We start from the raw sequence: 20899 nt of genomic DNA on the forward strand, positions 1-20899 counted from the left end.
AAGTGCCCAAAGACACATCTCCAAGAGAATTCTTCCCCAGAGGACCCCAACTCAAGGATGTGAGCAACAAGAGGATGTGGGCTTCGCCTGCTCCTTCTCAGCTGTCTCTCCAGCACTTAAATCAGTTCCTGACACATAGTAGGTAGTCAGTAAATAATGACTGGATGACTGAGTGGTTCTAAGTGGCAGCTGGGCAGAATCACTTGGACACACTCTGCCCTGGTTTGAATACGGCCCCATCATGGAAGTGGCCCTGTGACCCCAAGCACTTACTGTGCTTCGAGCCTCAGTCCCTTTATCTGTAAAATGGGGATAACAGAAGCCCCTTTCCCATGAGCTACTGCGGGGAAGAACTGAGATGTGCATGCAGCACTTAGCACTGAGCCTGGCGTACAGGGATTGCTAGATAAATATTGTTATTAAGAAGTGCTTTGCAGTTCGCCATGTTTCCCCCAGGTATGAGAGAGCTGAACACCGGGGCAACACTGGGAGGTTGTTAGGGTCAGGACCTGCCTGAGGTGCGGTGGCTGGTGGGTGGCAGAGATGGCTTCAGACCTCGGACTTTGTAGTCCAAGGAGAATACAGGCCACATTGGCAGGGGACGCTCGCTCACAACAGGTTCTGGCAAAGATAGGTCTTGGTTTCACCCAGTAGCTTTCCCGACACACCACGATGGGCGAACAGCAGTGTCTCTTCACCAGCAGCCCATCCAAGAGCAGAAAGCAGATGGGGGGCAAAGGGCATCTGGGATGTAGGGTCCCGAGCCCCACAGCTAGTGGTCAGTGTCCCTAAGTGGTGACGCTGGGAGGTGACCTCACTGGCCCCAACCAGGCCCTCTTGCCAATGGCTTCCTTCCTGGTCAGAACCCATTTCAATGGGACGTCTCAGATAGTGCATATCTCTCTTTGCGTGTACAGGAGAAGCCACTTGCTGGTCCAGCTTCCTTGCTGTGAGATTGTGGGCAAACCCTTCAACCTCCCCAAGCTTCACTTATGAGATGAGCTGTGAAGTTCCATGACTTTTCTTAACCTCTCTCGGGAATCAATTTTACCTCTTTTGGGGGATATCCCACCCCCTCTGACATCTCAGGCCATCTGTACGGGCTGAACAATGACTAACTTGCTCACTATTGACCCATAAATGCCCAGCATTACGGGGCCCTTCAAATACTGCCATGACAGGTTGAGATGGGACAAATATTATGATAGGTCAGTTAGACTTTTAAAAAAATTTTACTCAGCAAAGATCTGGATTTGGGATGTACAGTTACAAGACACTTCTAACCAGAGGTTCACATTGGTGAAAATAAATAAAATGAACCTTAAGAATGAATATAGCTGGGTTTCTATTTATTGATCTGGGCAGTAGTTATAGAAGTGTGTTCAACTTATTAAGTCATTAAATCTTAACATTTGGCCGAGCACAGTGGCTCACACCTGTAATCCCAACACTTTGGGAGGTCCAGGCAGCTGGATCACCTGAGGTCGGGAGTTTGAGACTAGCCTGACCAACATGGAGAAACCCCATCTCCACTAAAAATACAAAATTAACCGGGTGTGGTGGCACATTCCTGTAATCCCAGCTACTCAGGAGGCTGAGGCAGGAGAATCGCCTGAACCCAGGAGGCAGACGTTGCGGTGAGCTGAGATTGCGCCATTGTACTCTAGCCTGGGCAATAAGAGTGAAACTCCATCTCAAAAAAACCAAAAACCTTAACATTTAAAATCTGTGTATTTCTGTATATGTGATAAACTTTAATTTAAAAAACAGTTTTTAAAAAGAATATCATGGGATAGTTCCACTGAATTTTTAAATTCAGGTAAAATACATATACAGAATGCACCATCTTTACCATTTTTAAGTATACAGTGAAGTCCGCCACATTTGGATCAGGATCACCTGAATCCAGAGGCATAGCTCTGGAGGCTTAGCTGCTTAAAGGCCAGTAGGCCTCCCTGTTCAAAATTGTTTCAGACCAGAACACAGATATTTCTGGAAAAGGAAGGAGATAAAATTTTGTGGGAAGGAATGGAGAAAGAAGGCAATCTGATGAGGAGACAATATTTTATGTAGATGAGATAGAAATTTCCCCCTAACCAGCTTGGGGGCCTTGGGTGGGTCACTTTATTTCTATACCTCTTTTTTTTTTTTTTTTGAAACAGAGTCTCGCTCTGTCAAATAGGCTGGAGTGCAGTGGTGCAATCTCTGCTCACTGCAACCTCTGCCTCCTCGGTTCAAGCGATTCCCCTGCCTCGGCCTCCCAAGTAGCTGGGATTAAAGGTGCCCACCACCATGCCTGGCTAATTTTTGTATTTTTAGTAGAGACGGGGTTTCGCCATGTTGGCCAGGCTGGTCTGCAACTCCTGACCTCAGGTGATCCGTCCACCTCAGCCTCCCAAAGTGCTGGGATTACAGGTGTGAGCCACTGTGACTGGCCTATTTCTATACCTCTTGAAAGTCAGTTTCTGCACCTGTAAAATGGGCCTAAAAAGTACTAGTTGGATATTCAAGGATCAAGCATGTATGTCAGGCATCCAGCACATACAGACTTGGTTAATGTTCATCTCTTTCCTTGGACCTCCCAAGTCTGGACATTTTGTGTTTAGGAATCTCTTCTTATCTCCGGTCCCTCTAACGCATCCAGAGGGGACCCATGACAAAATGGGTCCCCCTCAGTAACACCCACCATCAGAAGAGATGCACAGTCTTATTTAATTCCTAAAAATATGCTAAGGCTCCCACAAACTTGGAATAAGCTTTCCAAAAGTCAAAGTGTAATTGACCAACCCAGATAAAAAAGCAAAACATACTGTCCCATATGGCCCCTGTCTCTATCCCAGCTTCCCACCTGCATTCTTAGGCCAACTCGTAAACAACAGCTTTGCACCTGGTCAGATGTGACTATAAAATTAATCCCAGCAAAATTCTTCAGGGAAGCAGTTTTCAGTAGTTCCTTCTTTAAAAATTGATCACTTTCTCTCTTGATATTCAAATTTGGGTCCTGTAATCCAACTATCTCTACAGCAAAGATTTACATAGGAAAGGAGAGGGCCTGGAGCGACCAGAACTCAAACCACACAAGGGCTGCAGAGCCACACCTTGAACTGTCCTCTGGTGAGCTGGAGCCACCTGGATTCCATGTGTGCTACACCCTAGGGGAAGAACGCCAGGATGTCTGCGTGGCCTTCAAGGAGAACCCTGAGAAGACAGCAACAAAGGGATCCGACAGTAGTCACGTGCCACAGACATCTCTGCTATCCCTCGCATCCATGGAGGTAATAACCTTCATGCTAAAGGCTGCAGGAGAGGCAGGCCTGCCCTGGCTAAGGATCCAGATAGTGCTGCAAGGGAAGAGCTGCTAATAAAGGGAGCAGAAAGCACCTTCCCTGTAGCCTTGGGAAGTCCCTGCCGTCCGCCTTCTGCCTGGTACCCAAATTAGCTTCATCTAATCCATTGCCCTAAGCCAACTGGGCAGTGGATTGACAAAGGAAGTTCACTTCATCTATAGGCTGGATCAAGAAGGGACCTGGAGTCTCCTGACTATCCCAGCTTCCTGGAAACACTCAGCAGGAGTAATGGAATGGAACCCTGCAGCACCCCATGGGAAAAACCACGAAAACACAGTCACTGGTGCAGGATCAACCTCTGGGGCCTTCCTGCATGGAGAAGAACATTGCCATGGTAACACACGCCATCCTTTCGAACCATCCAACCCCCAAACAGCCTGCCAGAGCCAGGCCAACAGAATCAGACATGGCAATAGTTTTAAAAATGTATGGAGAAGCTGGGCATGGTGACACATGCCTGTAGTCTCAGCTACTCAGGATGCTAAGGTGGGAAGATCACTTGAGCCCAGGGGTTTGAGTCTAGCCTGGGCAACACAGCAAGACCCATCTCTAAAACAAAAATAAAAACAAACAAAAAAAAACTACACATTTACGGAGCTACATTCTTGGATATCACCAACTCCCTTAAAACCAGCCTATTTGGGTTCTAAACAAAAAGCTAGATGGCAAGTCGTTGACAAAATCACCAAATGTCTACTTAAATACTGCTGATATTTCAAAATATTACAGCAGTGGTCCTTAGACCAGCAGCATTGGCATCACCAGAGAACTTGTTAGAAATGCACATTTTCAGGTTCCACCTTAAACCTACCAAATCTGATGCTCTGGGGGTTTTAACAGGCACCCCAGATGATTCTGATGCAAGACAGATTTTGAGAATTGCTGATTAGAATGTCTCCATGATTGAAACAGGGAGGTAACTGTAGGAAAACAGGCATTGGCTCATTAAATATAGACATGCTCTGTGCTTCCTGGCCTAATATATTAATATTTTCATTTCCAATGAAGGCCAATTTTCCTAATGGTGAGAACAAAAGAATCTTATTGGGCAACATTAGTATAAACTCAAGACATCTGCCCAGAGACTTAATGTGGATTATGGATAGAAAGAGCAGGAACGCCCCGCATCCTGACATCAGATTTTTAAGTCCTCCCTGGCAAAGTTAATTAATACTTAAGCAGGGCATCCCTTGGCAGGTCCTTTCTGGCTTCCTCGGTTTCCTCAGATGGATCTGAATGCTCAGCACGAGAAGATTGCTAAGTCCCAGGCTGCAGACCTAAGGGGGGACCGGCATGTCTTACCGCGGCATTAGACAGGCTCCTGCCGGGGCGACCTCAGGGAGCTCGTGAATCAGACTGAATCTTGCCTGTCTCCCCATATGAGCCAATTAAATGGATCCCTGCCCTTGATGGTGAAGTGAAGTCCAGTTGCTAATGGATTGCCGTTCTGTCATCTCCATTAGAACTTCGAAGTCACTTGCTGGTATGGATAAGTTACATACTTATCAAGGTGGGATCACAGTTTTAGGCCACCAGGGTGCCATTTAGTGTGCCACCATCACTATATTAGTAGAGTGTGCCTTCCAGCAACGTCGAGGCCATGGTTGAGAGGATGCGGCTAAATAGCGGAGATATTTCTCAGCTGGGTTTCTGCTACGGTAGAAGAAGAAACCACAGAGAAAGGCCTTAGGATATGCCTTTTGGTGCATTTCAGATCCCGCTCTTGACAAGGCATAAAAATCAACGAGACTGTTATTGGAGGAGAAAGTCAGCCAGTAGAGCCCACCCCAAAGGAAGCAAATCTTTGGCTACCACTTGTGTGGGAGCCCAGGACTTCAGGAGGCTGACTGCACAGGCAAATGTGAGGATGCTGCTCCATCCCATCCAGGCCATCAAAGTGGCCGAGATCAGAGACAAAAGTTACCCTGCCTATTAATTACTAGCATGCTCTTCCCAACTTTTGCAACCATGCCATTCCTCCTGCCCCCAAACCCAGCTTCAATCAATTCAGTCAGGGCTGGGTGCAATGGCTCACGCCTGTAATCCCAGCACTTTGGGAGACAGAGGTGGGAGGATCCCTTGAGCTCAAGAGTTCAAGACCAGCCTGGGCAATATGGCGACCCCCTCCCCCCACCCTCCGCCGCCAGGAGGACTCTACAAAAAACTACAAAAAACCTAGTCGGGTGTGGTGGCATTCGACTGTCGTCCCAGGTACTCAGGAAACTGAGGTGGGAGGATCACTTGAGCCTGGGGAGGTATAGGCTGCAGTGAGTCACGACCATACCACTAAACTCCAGCCTGGGTGACACAGTGAGACCCCATCTCAAAAAAAAAAAAAAAAAAAAAAAAAGTCAGCCAGAACCAGAGTTTTGGAAGCTTCTAGGGGGATTCCTGCAAAGTCTCATTTCAGCTCCTGGTGGGGCTGAAAAAAGAACCAAGGGGGAGGAGTCAGTCTCCTGCAAAGGGGCCCCAGAGGGAAAGGAAGGAGGTGGAGAGGAAATTAAAAACCACACTAAACTAAGAGAACAAAAAGAGAAGAAAACCAGAATGAAGACCATCACCCAAACACCCAGAATCCCTCTCTTGAGCATCCCCAAGAGAAGCTGTCATAATTTGTAAAGGGCAATCAGGTGATTGAAGAGAGGGTATTGCTTCACTGGGACAAAGGCAGTATTTTAATTTCTCTCGGTTCTGAATACTACCTACTGGGGACTGGAAACTGGAAAAAAATCCTCCAAAATAGGAATTTACCCCAGAATTTTAGGACCCAAAGTTCCATTGAACTTCGTAGACCTGGATGGGGCAGAGGGATGTGACCACACTCTCCCCATAAATAAATAAATACATAAACAAGGCGCTGAGGACCCAATATAGCACCTGCCTCTTCTCCACCCTTGTGCACAATCTCCAACTGTTAGCGCGTAGCCGCCGCTGCCACCACCACCACCGAGTCGCACCTGCCATCTGGAACAGGCCTCACATATTCCAAGACCTCCTTTCTGCTTCGCTGAACCTCCATCTTCTTTCAAATCACGCCGGGGACCAAAACGCACACCCCAGGCCACAGAGAAAGGTGCCTGGGACCAGCCCCTCAAACGACAGCGCTACATTTGAGGATGCCATCTCCTCCAAGCAGCTCTGAGTCTTTTTTCTTTTTCTTTTGGGTTTTGTTAACTCTGGGATGTCTGGAATGGGTGTGGAGGAAGGAATGGGGAGAGAAAGGGGCACAGTGGGCCACAGTGCCCCCAGTTAGAAGGAGAGGGGCTGGGGAAAGGCAGATCCGAATGATAATGACTTGTGAGGGCTAGAGAGAGGGGCACTGTCCAGCATCCCCGGCCGGCCGGACAGGACAGGGTCTGAGCCTGGCTGCAGGACTCTGGCCTGGCGGGGACAGGGAGGGGGGCCACAGGGGGTGCTCGAGAGGTGAAGTCACAGGCCTAAGGACAACCCAGCCCCCACCCCAGGCAAGGGGCTGTCCTGCCTGGGCCTCAGTTTCCTCCTGTGTGAGGTGACACCATAGGCATAACGCTTTCACCACCTCATAGGAAGTATGTGGGAACCCAAATGATGCACAAACAGCACCTGCCCTAGAAGACACCCAGTAAAGAGCTCTGTCAGCTACTCTGGAGACCCGCCTCCCAGAGCACCGCAGCCTAGGACAGGGAATCGGGAGTCACCGAGGCGGGTGTCCTAGGCAAAAGGAGGTAGCCCTGAGTCAGCCAGGCCCCGCGGGCGGGTCCCTCTCGGGCCGAGGAGGCGGCCCAGGAGCGCTAACGAGCGGAGAGCCCCAGGTGCGGGCCCCACCCAGGGCCGAGGGAAGAGGTGGGGCTGGAGGGGGAGGGGAGCGGGCCGCGCTAATGACTGTTGACAGCGCGCGCTGGGGCCCGGCTGGCCGCGCGCGCCGCTGACAGCTGCTCGGGCGGGGGGCAGGGGCGGGGGCGAGGCGGCCGCACTCTCTTCACGGCGCAGGCGCGTGCGCCACGGCAGGGAGGGGCGGGGGGGGGCGGGAAGGCGCGCGCGCGTGCCCCGGCGGGGAGGGGCGGGAAGGCGCGCGCCGGGCCGGGTTCGGAGGGCCTGCTGGAGCGGCTCGCGCGGGCTCCTCGCGGGCAGGCAGGTAATGAGAGTAACCATGGCAACCCACCAGAGGAAGTGTATTCTGCAGGAGACGTTAATCCCCTCTCCCCGGAGCTGGGACAGCCTGACTTTCCATTCTCACACAGTAATTAGATACCAGCTGTCAGTGCAGGGGGGACGGCTCCGCGGCTGCAGCCCGGCTGGGGGGGGACGCACCAACGGGGCGGGGGGGACACGCAGGGACGGGGGCGTTAAAGACACAGGGACGCTCGGCGGCGGCGGGCCGGGGCGGCTGGCCGCCCCCAGTCTCCAGCCTCCAGGCGCGCGCCCGCTCACCTGGAGACCCCGCCCGCGCGGGCCCCGCCCACCCCACGCGCACCTGCTGCGCGCGCGCCCGCCGGCCTCGCGTCCCCCTTCCGGCCCCGCCAACCCGCTCCCGGCGCACCTGCCCTGCCCCGCCCCCCGAGACGCTGCCCACCTGTCCTTTGTGCAGGGCGGTACCATTAGATCTTGCCAGCTCTCCTTCAGGGAGCGCCCGCTATGTGCCAGGCGCCGTGCCAAGCCTGATCTCCCGTAATCCTCACAGACCCTCCGCGGTCAGCGCTTCTGCTGCTCCCCGCCCAGGGCGCAGCGGGGTGTGGCCGTTTGCCCAGGGTCACGCAGACTTGAACCCCCCATCCCTGTGCCCATTTAACAACCAAGATACAGCGCCTCCCACCGCGTCCACATCCACATCTGCTGTGACTCCGGGGCCTCCTAACCGTCCTGGGAGGCAAAACAGTCACACCGGTGGCTGGCGTCGCGGTGCACCTACTGTGTGCCAAGCACTCATGGCCTCAGTTCACTTTCGCAACAGCAACGAGAGATCTGTTGCCCCAGGGTGAGGAAGCGAAGGCACAGAAGAGCTGAAGCAATTTGCCCACAGTCACAAGGTACAGAGTGACAGAGCCGGGGTTCAAATCCAGGGAGTCAGACCCCAGGATCCCAACTACTGGGCTCCATTAGTCCCACCCCTGGATTCGTGGTGGCCGAAATCCAGCCCACACCTCTTCTTCCTTTCCACAGTTCAGCCCACGCAGGTTCTGTCCCAGCATCTTGAGTAGCTGCCTCTCCTAGCTATACCTGAGAAATCTAAGAAGTTTCTAGGCCTAAAGCCACTGCCACAATCTGCATCTCTTTTTTATTTATTTATTTATTTATTTTTGGGGACAGAATCTTGCTCTGTAGCCCAGGATGGAGTGCAATGGTGCGATCTCTGCTCACTGAAACCTCTGGTTCCTGGGTTCAAGTGATTCTCCTGCCACAGCCTCCCAAGTAGCTGGGATTACAGGCACACACCACCATGCCTGGCTAATTTTCGTATTTTTAGTGGAGACAGGGTTTCACTATGTTGGCCAGGCTGGTCTTGAACTCCTAGCCTCAAGTGACCCACCTGCCTCAGCCTCCCAAAGTGCTGGGATGACAGGCGTGAGCCACCACACCTGGCCCACAACTCTCATTTCTGTCAGGCCTCTCAGAAGTTCCTGCTGTCAGTGCAGGAAGCTGCTTGGAAGTCATTCTAGGCCACTCCCTCCATTTCCCAGGTAGGGGAACCAAGACCATTCAGGTGCAAGGCTGGCCCAAGTCAGAGATGGCCTGGGAGAGCCTTTGGGGGACAGGGAGGGTTCAGTCCCCTCAGGCCTGGCTGTGCCCCCTGCCCCCCACCCACAATCAGTCCCAGGGTTGGGGGGTACACACCAAGGAGGGACAGGAAGTGTCCAAGAAGCAGAGCCGGCTCTGTGTCCCCAGTGGCGGCGGGTGTCTGGGGCAGGAGGAGGCTATCTGATCCCTTCCCCACTGCCCCGGCCATGACCTCCTCCCTCCCTCCCTCGCTCCCTCCCTCCCTCCTCCCTCATGGCTGGGGTAGCCAGCACCCTGGGCTGCAGCTGAGAACCCAGTGTTCCCCAACCCCGCCAGCATTCCAGTGGGAGGAGGGGTGGGGGGAGGCTGCGCCCAGAGCTTTAGGGACAGGGGCACCCCTGGGGCTGCTCCACCCTGGGAGGGCCAAGGCCAGGCTGCCTCCAACCTCACCGTTTCCTGCCTCCGCTCTCCCCATCTCTCAGTAGCAGAGCTGCCTAAATTTGGCTCCAGGAGGGAATGGGGGAGGCAGCGGCAGGCGGGTGCCGTCAGAGGCCAGGGCGTCGCTCCCGTCTAGCCGGCTGGCATTTTTGCTGTCTGGAGGAGGGCAGGGGGGCCCGGCAGCCCTCTCCCGGAAAGGGAGATGTTCGTACCTTCTGACATACACTGAGTAATGTGCAAACGACATGCAAACCGAGCTTCAAATCAGCATCTCAGCCAGGGAACAGCTTGAGAGCTGCTTTTGGGATGAGAGCAGAAGGACCAGAGCCCAGTGCCCAGGGGCTCCAGTGGGGGTGGGGTGGGGGGCGGCACAGAGTGTCTAGGGCTGAGCGTTGGGAGACTCAGTTTCTTGCCAGCTGTAGGGCTTTGTTCCAGTGGCTGGACCCTCTGGGTCCCAGCCCAAGGGCAGGGCCATGGCTTTCTCTGCCTGCTCCAGCAAAGCGCTGGGCACACCCTGTCACGTGGTTAAGCACGTGAGTTCTGCAGCCATCCTGCCTAGGTTTGAACCCTGGCTCTCCACAAGCCAGCTGAGTGAATTCCTCAACCGAGCACCCAGGAAAGCAGCTAGTGGAACTGGGTGTCCGTTTTAGAAGAGCCACTTCCCTTCCCTGGAAGTTGGGCGTGGGGGCATGACCTGAAAGAACCTGGGCTTTGGAATCAGATCTGGAATCCAGGCCTGGCTCAGCCAGTGAGACTCTCTGAGTCTCACTCCCTTCATTTGGGAAATGGGTTCAGGATCTCAAGGTCAGCTGTGACGTCCACGTGATGACCTTGCACATGGCGGGCACACACAGGCCTTCCCATGGTGCAGCTTCACTGCTGTCTGCATTCATGTGACTCCTAGCTCCATCCTGTCCCATCACTCCTCTTCTCTTTGCTCTTCTGTCCTGCCTTTTTCGTCTCTAGATGTAAATTTCTTGCAGTCTTTTTCCCTTCTGTCTCTCTACTGGTGATCTTGGAAAAGCCATTGCCTCTCAGAGTCTCAGTCTGCACATCTTCTAAATGGGAGTAAATGAGAGGTGGACAACAAGCCCTGTCTGGGGCCTGGGGCTCATCTTTACAAGACCATCCACCCATCATTCCAAAGGGCCATCAGGGGCGGGCTGTGCCCTCAACTCTATCAGGCATGGCGTGTTGGGGGCTCCACTTCTCGGTAACTCTGTTTAACCCCAGATAACTGCTCTCCTGCCCCTCGGCCAGGGCTGATACGAGCTGAATCCAGCTTCCTGCCACCCAAAAGCCACTTCCTGCCAAGCTGATACCAGAAGAACTTGTTTTCTGTGCACAGAGCAGTCCCTGGTGGGGCAGCCACCAGCTTGCCTCGGGTGTGAACATTTTTTTCCATTTGCCGGTCTGTCTGCTGGGCTGGGCAGGGGAGGTTGGGGACTCTGACCCCTTCACCTCTGCACCTGCCTGTCCTGCCCTGAGGTAGCCTCCGGGCCCACCAGCCATCCCAGGAAGGGTACCAAGTGTCCCTCTGGGCCCGGACAGACGTGTGTAGGCCATGACACACACTCACACACACACACAGTCAGTCTGACAGAGCCCCTGTGGCCACTGGACGTTTGGGCAAGGACTCAGGGAGAAAATGTGTGACTGTCACACACAGTTAAGGTCACAGAGACACGGACATAGCCTCACACATGCAACCATCTGCAGTCCTTGAACAGTCTCACACACTGTTACACGCAGTTACACGCAGGCCCACAGCCACGCTCAGAATCCCACACCACTCCACACAGCTTCACACATGTACACAGCAATCTTCCTCCCAGCGCCCCCACACCTGCCTGGCACCGACCTTCCAGATGCGTTCACTGATTCAACAAATCCTTTTTGAGGGTCTTCTCTGTGCAGGCCCTGGGCTAACCCATAATCAGAATGACTGGAACAGGAACAAATAATTAGCTGAGCTGTGCTGTTGCCTCCGTTTCCCCGTCTGTGAGATGGGGATCCTAGCCCTCCCCAGTGGGACTGTCATTGTTAGGAGTGAATGAGTGGAAAGCCCTTGGTCCATGTTTGGCCCATAGAGAGTGTCGTCTAAGTAAGGCTATCCTGGTTAGCCAAAAACATCCTGTGCCCAGCTCCACGCAGAACACCTGGCACATTATCTCCCTGAGCCCTTGCCCAAGACCCCAGCAGCTGGGGCCATCGCCCCCATTCCTCAGATGAGGAAACTGAGGCTCAGAGAAGAGGCTCACAGTCTGTAGGTTGCCCCACTGACCTAGTGTCATGCCACAGTGCTGCTCCAACCTGCCTCACCACCCCCTCCAAACACACACACACACACACACACACATACACACACTGTTCCCTCTGGCTGGAATGCCCTTCCCACTTGCATACAGCATGTCCAGCTCCTCTGAGCTGCCTACTTACACTTCGGTGAAATGGGGATACTAGCCCGTGTCAGCCCCTGTTTATATCCCTCAGGGCACTGAACTTTAAGAGCCAAGAGTAAAGACCGTTTTGTCCTGTTCTCTGGCACACAGTAGGTGCTCGACAACTATTTCAAAACTAAAGGACTAAGCAAGTGGCCTCACAGCTACTGAGGACGGAGTCTGGAACCGAACGCAGGGCACTCTGAAGCTGGAGCTCACTTCTACGCTATTGCCTTTCTTATGCTACTAGCAGGCACTGAATGTGTCAGTGAGTGAATGAATGAATGAAACCAAGATCTCAGGATCCCAGTCAAGTGCTCCCTGAGCTTCATTTCCTGGTAGCGTGGACATGAGCCAAGCTCCAGCCACTTTGGATGGTGACGGGGCTGATGGGCCGCCTGAAGCCGGCTGTCAGGAGCTCGTCTGGCCACAGCCGCCAGCAGGGGAGACCAGCTGGCGGTGCAGGGTCCATCGGCCCAGCCCTGGAATCTGAGCTGCCCTCAGAGGCCCAGCTTCTCTTTGGGCCCCCACAAACTGGCCTTTGTTCCCGGGCCGGCCAAGACCCAGCAGCTTGGGCTTTCTGTCTGCCCGCGGCACCCGCGCTGAGCTGGCGGGGGTAAATGGGCCAGCCTCTGCTCTGTCCATGCCCAGGACGTCGCTTTAGGACTAAATGGAGATGTAATTTTCTATACAAATCCATGACAATTTAGATGGAGTGATTGTAATTGGCTTTTCAATGGGGGTTTTGTCCAGAGCTGGTGGCTAGAACTGGGTGGCCTGTTTGAGGCAGGCTCCATTTAAATGACAATAAAGCAATAATATTGAGGACTCTACAGTGCCCAGCACTCCTCCCAGCCCAAGTAGAGCCTCATGTTTATGGATCTGGTCCTTCCCTGGGGCTGTCTGGTTAGGCGGGTGGTGGGGGCACTGAGCCCAGGAGACGGGTGCCCACATCTTTGGGCTTCGGGACACAGAGCTTCGGAACGGCTGGGGTAGGGTCCCGTGTCCACTGGCTTACCTGCGCCCTTATTCCTGACACTCTCACTAACTAGTGCCTCCTGGGGCTGGCTGCTAGTCCAGGTTTCGGGGGCACCAAGACAATGAGAGCTGCTCAGGCAGGTCAGAGGGAGAAGGCTACAATGGCCAGTACAGCATGACGTTTGAGAGCATGACCAAGAGATGACCAACAGCCAGACAGCCTGGGCTCAAATCCTACTCCACTTCTTTAAAAAAGAATTTTTTTTGAGACAGAGTCTCGCTGTGTCACCCAGACTGGAGTACAGTGGCAGGATCATGGCTCATGGCAGCCTCGACCTCCAAAGCTTAAAAGCAATCCTCCCACCTCAGCCTCCCAAGTGGCTGGACCATAGGCATGTGCCACTATACCTGGCTAATCTTTTTATTTTTTTTGTAGAGACAGAGTCTCGTTGTGTTGCCCACGCTGGTCTCGAACTACTAGGCTCAAGAGATCCTCCCGCCTCAGCCTCCCAAAGTGCTGGGATTACAGGTGTGAGCCACTGTGCTCAGGCCCTACTCCACTTCTGACTCACCTCTTGAACTTTAGCAAGTTACTTAACCGCTCCATGCCTCAGTTTCCCCAGCCATAACATGAAGCTGCAGTGAAAGTTTTTGTGAAGATGAAACACCTTAATAGTGCCTGGCATGTGGAAGGTGCTATATATAAGTCATTGCCATGATTCATTCCAAGCTCTAGCTCTGGTGTCAGGGTGACCTTGGGCACGTGACTTAACCTCTTTAAACCTCCACTGGCTTCTCTTTAAAATGGGGCTTTTAGGAGAACCGACCTCACGGGGTTGTGAGGATTTTAGAGAATGCAGGAAAGCGCTGAGCACACAGCCGTGCTCGATAAACACGAGCTCTCTTGCTGGGGTGCTCTCGCCTTGAGGAGCTCGCCAGCGAGTGATCATTACCGTGTCGAGTGTGGGGGAAAGGGAAGAGAATAAAGCTCGCGGGAAGCCACCACAGAGCTCAGCTGGCTCTGCTGTCAGGGGATGCAATAGAAGAGAACGATCCAGAGGGCCCTCGGGAACAGGGCAGGGAGTGGGGCTGCGTGAAGGAAGGCTTCACAGAGGAGGTGATATTTGGGCTGGACCTTGAAGGATGAGTGGCACTTTTGCCACCAGAAAGGGTGATACCCAGCCTGGCCAACATGGTGAAACCCTGTGTCTACTAAAAATACAAAAATTAGCTGGGGCCAGGCACAGTGGCTTGCGCCTGTAATCCCAGCACTTTGGGAGGCCCAGGTGGGTGGATCACTGAAGTCAGGAGTCCAAGACCAGCCTGACCAATATGGTGAAACCTTGTCTCTACTAAAAATACAAACATTAGCTGGGTGTGGTTGCAGGCACCTGTAATCTCAGCTACTAGGGAGGCTGAGGCAGGAGAATCGCTTGAACACAGGAGGAGGAGGTTGCAGTGAGCTGAGATTATGCCATTGTACCCTAGCCTGAATGACAGAGCGAGACTCTGTCACACACACACACACAAAAAAAAAAAGATTAGCTGGGTTTGGTGGTGCACACCTGTAGTCCCAGCTTCTTGGGAGGCTGAGGCACGAGAATCACTTGAACCCAGGAGGTGGAGGTTGCAGTGAGCCAAGATCTCGCCACTGCACTCCAGCATGGGTGACACAGTGAGACCTCGTCTCAAAAACAAACAAACAAACAAAAAAAAACAAAACAGGGGCAGGCACTGTGGTTACAAAGTCAACAGGCAGACCTGGCTGCCTTCTGAACAAGTTATTTGTGCCCGTGAAAAGGGTGGTGGACAGGGAGCCTCTGCTGAAGGTGCGACGTTAAGTCATCTCTGATGGCCAACAGCCTGTGCAAAGACCCTCAGGCAGGCAGGCGGCCGGTGTCGTGGGCAGTGGTGAGTGGGATGGTGGGGAGGCTGTGCTGAACATGCTGGAGGGACGGATGGGGTGGCGGCTGTATTCACGTGAAACAGGCAGCCATAGAGGGATTTTAAGCAGGCGGGTGACACCATCCAGAGGATATTTTTAAATGATCTCTCTGACTGCTTGTGGAAAATGGGCTATGGAGAAGAAGGGGTGAGAGAGAGGCAGGGAAGCCATGAGGAGGCAGCTGGATCACTGGGGGAGAGAAGTGGTTAGACCCAAGGTATAGCAGGGCCCAGGAGCTGCTGGAAGGATGATGGGAAGGCAGGGGGTGGGTGGAGAAAGGAAGGGGAAAGGAGTACTAAGAGGCACGGGGCCTTTGAGGCGTGGTGAGGGGCTGTGTGCAGCTGGTACCCGAGCAGGGTTGGTGAAAGGAGATAGCAGAAGAGAGGTGAGGGCCGCCTCCCACCTCCCTACGCCAGGCTAAGGCTCTCCAGCTTTGTCCTGAAGGCAGCAGGGTGTCAACAAGGATTTTTCTCCAGGCAGGAAAAGACCATGCTGAGATTTGTGCTTTTGAAGGATCATTTTGGCTGCAGGGTAGAGGGGTGGGAGGTGGCAGGTGGGCGAGGCTGGAAGGAGAGAGGCAGGGAGGGAGGGTGGTCAGTGGGGGCTCAGAGGCCTCAGCAGACATCCTGGCCAGCTCCCAACTCCAAGAGCAATAAACCACTTTCTTAGGGGTCTAAAACCAGCCCCAGGTCACAGAGCTTGTCAATGGCAGAGATGGATCCCACCCCGGGGTGAACCTGAAATCCAGTGCACTGTTCCCCTTTGCCATCATCAGCCTTGGTCACTAGTAAAATCCATCACAAATAGCTTTTCATCACGACTCTCAGCCAAAGAACCCGTACTATGACACCAAGAGGTGAGTACTATTATTATTCCCATTTTACAGATCAGGAAACTGAGGCTAAGTCACCTGCTAAAAGCACACAGCTGGGAATTGACAGCCAGGTTCAGATCTAGGCAGTGTGACTCCAGACCCATACCACAGGTCCTAAGCAGGAGGTCTCAGGCCAAGTGGGGTCTATGGACGTATTTGGGGAACCTACAGAGGTTTATTACAATTTGAGTTTGTTGCTGATACTTAAAAATTGGGGCTGAGCATGGTGGTGCCTGCCTGTAGTCCCAGCTACCCAGGAGGCTGAGGCAGGAGGATCACTTGAGCCCAGGAGTTTGAGGCTGCAGTGAGTTATAATAGTGCCACTGCACTCCAGCCTGGGTGACAGAGTGTGATCCTGTCTCTAAAGAATAAAAAAATTTTTTTAAATGGGACTTTTCATTAAATAAGAAAAACGTGACCTTTGGACAGGACCACTTGATGTTGACAACCCCAAGCTCCAGTCCTTGAACTTCGCCCATCTTTTGGGGCCATTCACACGTGTGCAATGTCAGGTTGACATCTCCAGCACGGGCCTCTCCTCTGCCGCTGGACAGCCGACTGGACACATCTGAAAGCAAGTGTGTGTCTAGGGCCCCCTGGAGAGCCAGGGAGCACATCCATCCACTCATCCAACAAGCGTTTAGACCCCCTTTGCCCCCCTGCCCACAGTCCTGGCCACCATCACCAAACTTCCTCCCCCAGAAGGCTTCTCCATCTCCCTTGCTCAGGCCAGACACCCTGAAGGCATCCTTGACAGCTCACTGGTTCTCACAGCCCACATCCCATCCATGGGCAAGTTCTGTTGGGTCCGCCTTTAAACTATATCCAGAATGCAGCTGCATTCTCCACTGTCCCAGGGGCTGGAGGTGCAGGGAGAGGCATGTGCCGTTAGTCTAGCGTGCTGAGTCTCAGTTCTCTTGTCTGTAAGAAGGACGGGCTAGAGCAGGATATTTGGATTCCCATTATTCTTGTGTCCAGATTTTGGAGCTAGGAAGAGCCTGTTTACAAGACACTTAGCTTGTAATTCTTTTTTTTTTTTTTTTTTTTTTTTGAGACAGACTCTTGCTCTGTCGCCCAGGCTGGAGTGCAGTGGCATGATCTCGGCTTACTGCAACCGCTGCCTCCTGGGTTCAGGTGATTCTCCTGCCTCAGCCTCCCAAGTAGCTGGGATTACAGGCAGGCACCACCATGCCAGGCTAATTTTTGTATTTTTAGTAGAGACGGAGTTTCACCATGCTGGCCAGGCTGGTCTCGAACAACTGACCTCATGATCTGCTGGCCTCAGCCTCCCAAAGTGCTGGGATTACAGGCGTGAGCCACCGTGCATGACCTTTTTTTTTTTTTAGGCAGAGTTTTGCTCGTTACCCAGGCTGGAGTGCAATGGCGCGATCTCAGCTCACTGCAACCTCCGCCTCCTGGGTTCAAGTGATTCTCCTTTCTCAGCCTCCTAAGTAGCTGGGATTACAGTCATGCACCACAATGCCCAGCTAATTTTGTATTTTTAGTAGAGATGGGGTTTCTCCATGTTTTTATTTATTTGTTTATTTTTTGAGATGGAGTTTCACTCTTGTTGCCTAGGCTGGAATACAATAGCGTGATCTCAGCTCACCGCAACCTCTGCCTCCCGGGTTTAAGCAATTCTCCTGCCTCAGCCTCCCGAGTAGCTGGGATTATAGGCATGTGCCACCACGCCGGCTAATTTTGTATTTTTAGTAGAGACGGAGTTTCTCCATGATCAGGCTGGTTTCGAACTACCAACCTCAGGTGATCTACCTGGCTCAGCCTCCCAAAGTGCTGGGATTAGAGGCGTGAGCCACCGCGCCCGGCAAGGCTGTAATTCTAATTCCCTTATGGCCTGGGCAGGACACAGGTGGGACACAGGAGGAGAGCATGGGTGTTGGAGGCAATGACAGTCTTGACTTTCAACTCCCTGGGTCAGGAGCTCCCTGGGATGGAGGCTGTCTTGTTCACCACTGCATCCCCAGTATCTGCCAGAGCTGACCACAGAGTAGGTGCCCAGGAAACGTGTACTGAAAGAATAAGTGATGAATGAGTCCTCCTGGTCCTCCAGAGGGACTTTGGGCATTCACTAACTTTCAGAGGGCCTTGATTTTCCCATCTGAGAAACAGGCAGGACAATCTAATGCCACTGCCTTCCTTCTCTGTAACAACATTTACCATGCGCTTACTGTGTGCCTCACCCTGCTCTAAGTGCTTTACATATATCAACTCATTGACTCTACACTCTAGCCCCAGGAGGTTGGGACAAGTCTCTTTTATGGGGGAGAAAACTGCAGCCCAGAGAAGAAAGTGACATACATGCCCAATGTCACACAGCACAAAGCACTTGAGCTAGAGACCAGCCCGGGCAGCCTGGCCCCAGAACTCTCATTCTTTCTTGAGAGAGGATCCCACTCTGTTGCCTAGGCCAGAGTGCAGTGGCTCAATCATGACTCACTGCAGCCTCAACCTTCCACATTCAAGCGATCCTCCCACCTCAGCCTCCCAATTAGCTGGGACTACAGGCACAAGCCACCATGCCCAGCTAATGTTTGTATTTTTTGTAGAGATGGGTTTTCACCATGTTGCCCAGGCTGGTCTTGAACTCCTGGGCTCAAGCCATTCTCCCACCTCAAACTCCCATAGTTCAGGGATTACAGGCATGAGCCACCATGCCTGGCTTTCTCATTCTTAAACAGTATCCTAGGCTGCCCCTCAAGAAGAAATGAGGTTTAGGAAGCCTGCCCCAAGGAAGCGCCTGAGTTGCAGGTGGGGACATACTGGGCAGGACTGCAAGCTTAACTATCCTTCCATGGCTCTGTACTGCCCGTCAAATGCCATCCAAAAACTCATGCCTGGATTTGAGGCCCCTGGAAGCAGCTCCAGCCATGTCTCCTCCTCCTAGAGGTCCTAGCACAAACCTGACATTCCAGCCTCCCTGGCTGCTTCTCCTCCCATGAGCTCTGGGGCCATCCTGCCTCTGTGCCTGGACACACACTGTCCCCTCTGCCTGGAATGCCCAGAACTGAGTGGTTTCATTCAAATGCCCTCTCTTTCTCCACAGGAATCCTTCCCTGACCTTCCCCCAACCCCCAACCCAACATGTCTCTTGCCTTCAATTTCCTGTAACACTTTGCCAACAAGGATAATAATAGCCAATGTGTATTAAACACTCCTGATGTACCAGTAGGTACTATTGTCAATACTGTTTTACAGATAAGGAAACTTAGGCACTGAGAAGAGAAGCAAGTTGCCAAAGGTGCGTGGGATGGAGTCAGGATTGAACCTACATCTGCCTGACAAATTGCAAAGCTAGACTTCTAAGCCCCTAAACCAGACCACGTCTCACTGGCAGGCATACAACAGATGCTCATTCAAGACTCCCTAGTAACTGACTGCCTCTGGCTTCCACACTTAATTGCCTTTTGCACACTTAAGTATGATCTTAGAGATTCTCCAGGGTGAATTGGCATTTTTCTGGTAGTTATTTCAGAAGTGGTCGGAGACACTCTCAAGGCATGGGGGCTGAATCAAATGGTGAAAAATAAATAGGATCAGAAGTCGGATAGATCATGTGAACTGAGATCTTTGTAAAGTGGGGATTTTAATTCTGACCTTCAGGGTCATTACGAGGGGATGCACAGTGCCAGCATACACTGAGTGCTCAACATACAGTAACCACGGTCATTACACGAATGGCTCACTTTCTAGACATTATTGCCGGGAGTGAAAATTGGTTCCCTGTCTGTGGAGGGCAGTCTGTATCATCTCCAAAAGCACATGCCCTCGGACGCAGCAATTCAACTCCTTGGTATAAACTCGCCCATGCTTGAAATGGCCATCTATGTTCAAGGATGTTCACTAAAGTCTTGCGAGAGCAGAATATCACAAACAATCCAAATATCCGTTAACAGGGGACTGGATAAGTAAATTACGGTACATCCATAAAACTGAATACTACATAGCTGTAAAAAAGAAGGAGAAAGTTCTTTATGTTCTGACATACTTAGGCACTGACAGCACATAGATTTACTGTTCAGTGGGAAAAACAGCCTGAAGAATGTAAGAGCTAAAACTATAAAACTCTTAGAAGAAAACATAGAGATAAATCTTTGTGACCCTGGATTAGGCAATGACTTGTTAGATATGACACCAAAGGTTCAAGCAATAGAAGAAAAATTAGACAAATTGCACTTCATCAAAATTAAAAACATTAGTACTACAATGGACACCATTAAGAAAGCAAAAAGACAACTCACAGACTGGGGTAAAATAAGTGCAAACCATGTATCTGATAAGGGACTTGTATCTAGAATACAGAAAAGTTCTTACAAGTCAATGGTAAAATGACAAGTAATACAATATTTTTAACGGGCAAGGATCTGAATAGATATTTCCTCAATAGAGACATACAAATGGCCAATAAGCACATGAAAAGATACTCAACATCATCAGCCACCAGGGAAACGCAAATCAAAACCACAGTGAGATGCCACTTACACCCACCAGGATGGCTCTAATAAAAAAGACAGCTAATAAGTTTTGGCCAGGCCTGGTGGCTCATGCCTGTAATCCTAGCACTTTGGGAGGCCGAGGCGGGCAGGTAACTTGAGGTCCGGAGTTCAAGACCAGCCTGGCCAACATGGTAAAACCCTGTCTCTATTAAAAATACAAAAATTAGCAGGAGTGATTGCCTGCACCTGTAATCCCAGCTACTCGGGAGGCTGAGGCAGGAGAATCACTTGTACCAGGGAGGCAGAGATTGCAGTGAGCCGAGATCGCGCCATGCACTCCAGCCTGGGCGAGAGAGCAAGACTCGGTCTCAAAAATAAATAAATAAATAACAAGTTCTGGCAAAAATATAGAGAAATTGCAACCCTCATGCACTGCTGGTGGGAATGTAAAATGATGTACTGATTTGGAAAACAGGTAGTTCCTCAAAAAGTTAAACAGAGTTGCCATATGACTTAGCAATTCCACTCCTACGTGGAAGAGGATAAAAAGCATAAGTGAACACCAAAACTTGTACATGACTGTTCATAGCAACATGATTCAAAATAGCCGAAATGTGGAAACAACACAAATGTCCATCAACTGTTGAATAAATAAGTAACCTGTGGTATGTCCATTCAATGGAATATTATTAGCAATAACAAGGAATGAAGTACAGTCAAGTGTCAAT

At 51.8% G+C, this 20899-nt stretch overlaps 1 protein-coding gene and 1 long non-coding RNA gene across 10 annotated transcripts in view; one reads left to right on the forward strand and one right to left on the reverse strand.

Moving 5' to 3' along the window:
• Positions 1-20899, reverse strand: part of NOL4L (nucleolar protein 4 like) — a 141663-nt gene that overhangs the window by 84497 nt on the left and 36267 nt on the right. The window contains exon 1 of one of the 9 annotated variants that reach the window (XM_017944889.2): positions 7900-8001. The exons of 6 other annotated variants lie outside the window; for them this stretch is intronic. The gene's annotated coding sequence lies outside the window, so the exon portion shown is untranslated. Of the gene's footprint in view, positions 1-6304; positions 7293-7488; positions 7510-7899; positions 8002-20899 lie in introns of those variants that run through there. 2 more of the 9 variants (XM_017944890.3, XM_017944888.2) reach the window with 2 other exon arrangements.
• LOC101012291 lies at positions 8266-12780 on the forward strand. The gene is made up of 2 exons (XR_652401.4): positions 8266-8353; positions 12032-12780. It is a non-coding gene; the product is annotated as an uncharacterized LOC101012291 (long non-coding RNA).

The sequence above is a fragment of the Papio anubis genome, chromosome 16 (genome assembly GCF_008728515.1).
Source record: "Papio anubis isolate 15944 chromosome 16, Panubis1.0, whole genome shotgun sequence".
In the NCBI taxonomy this organism is placed as follows: Eukaryota; Metazoa; Chordata; class Mammalia; order Primates; family Cercopithecidae; genus Papio; species Papio anubis.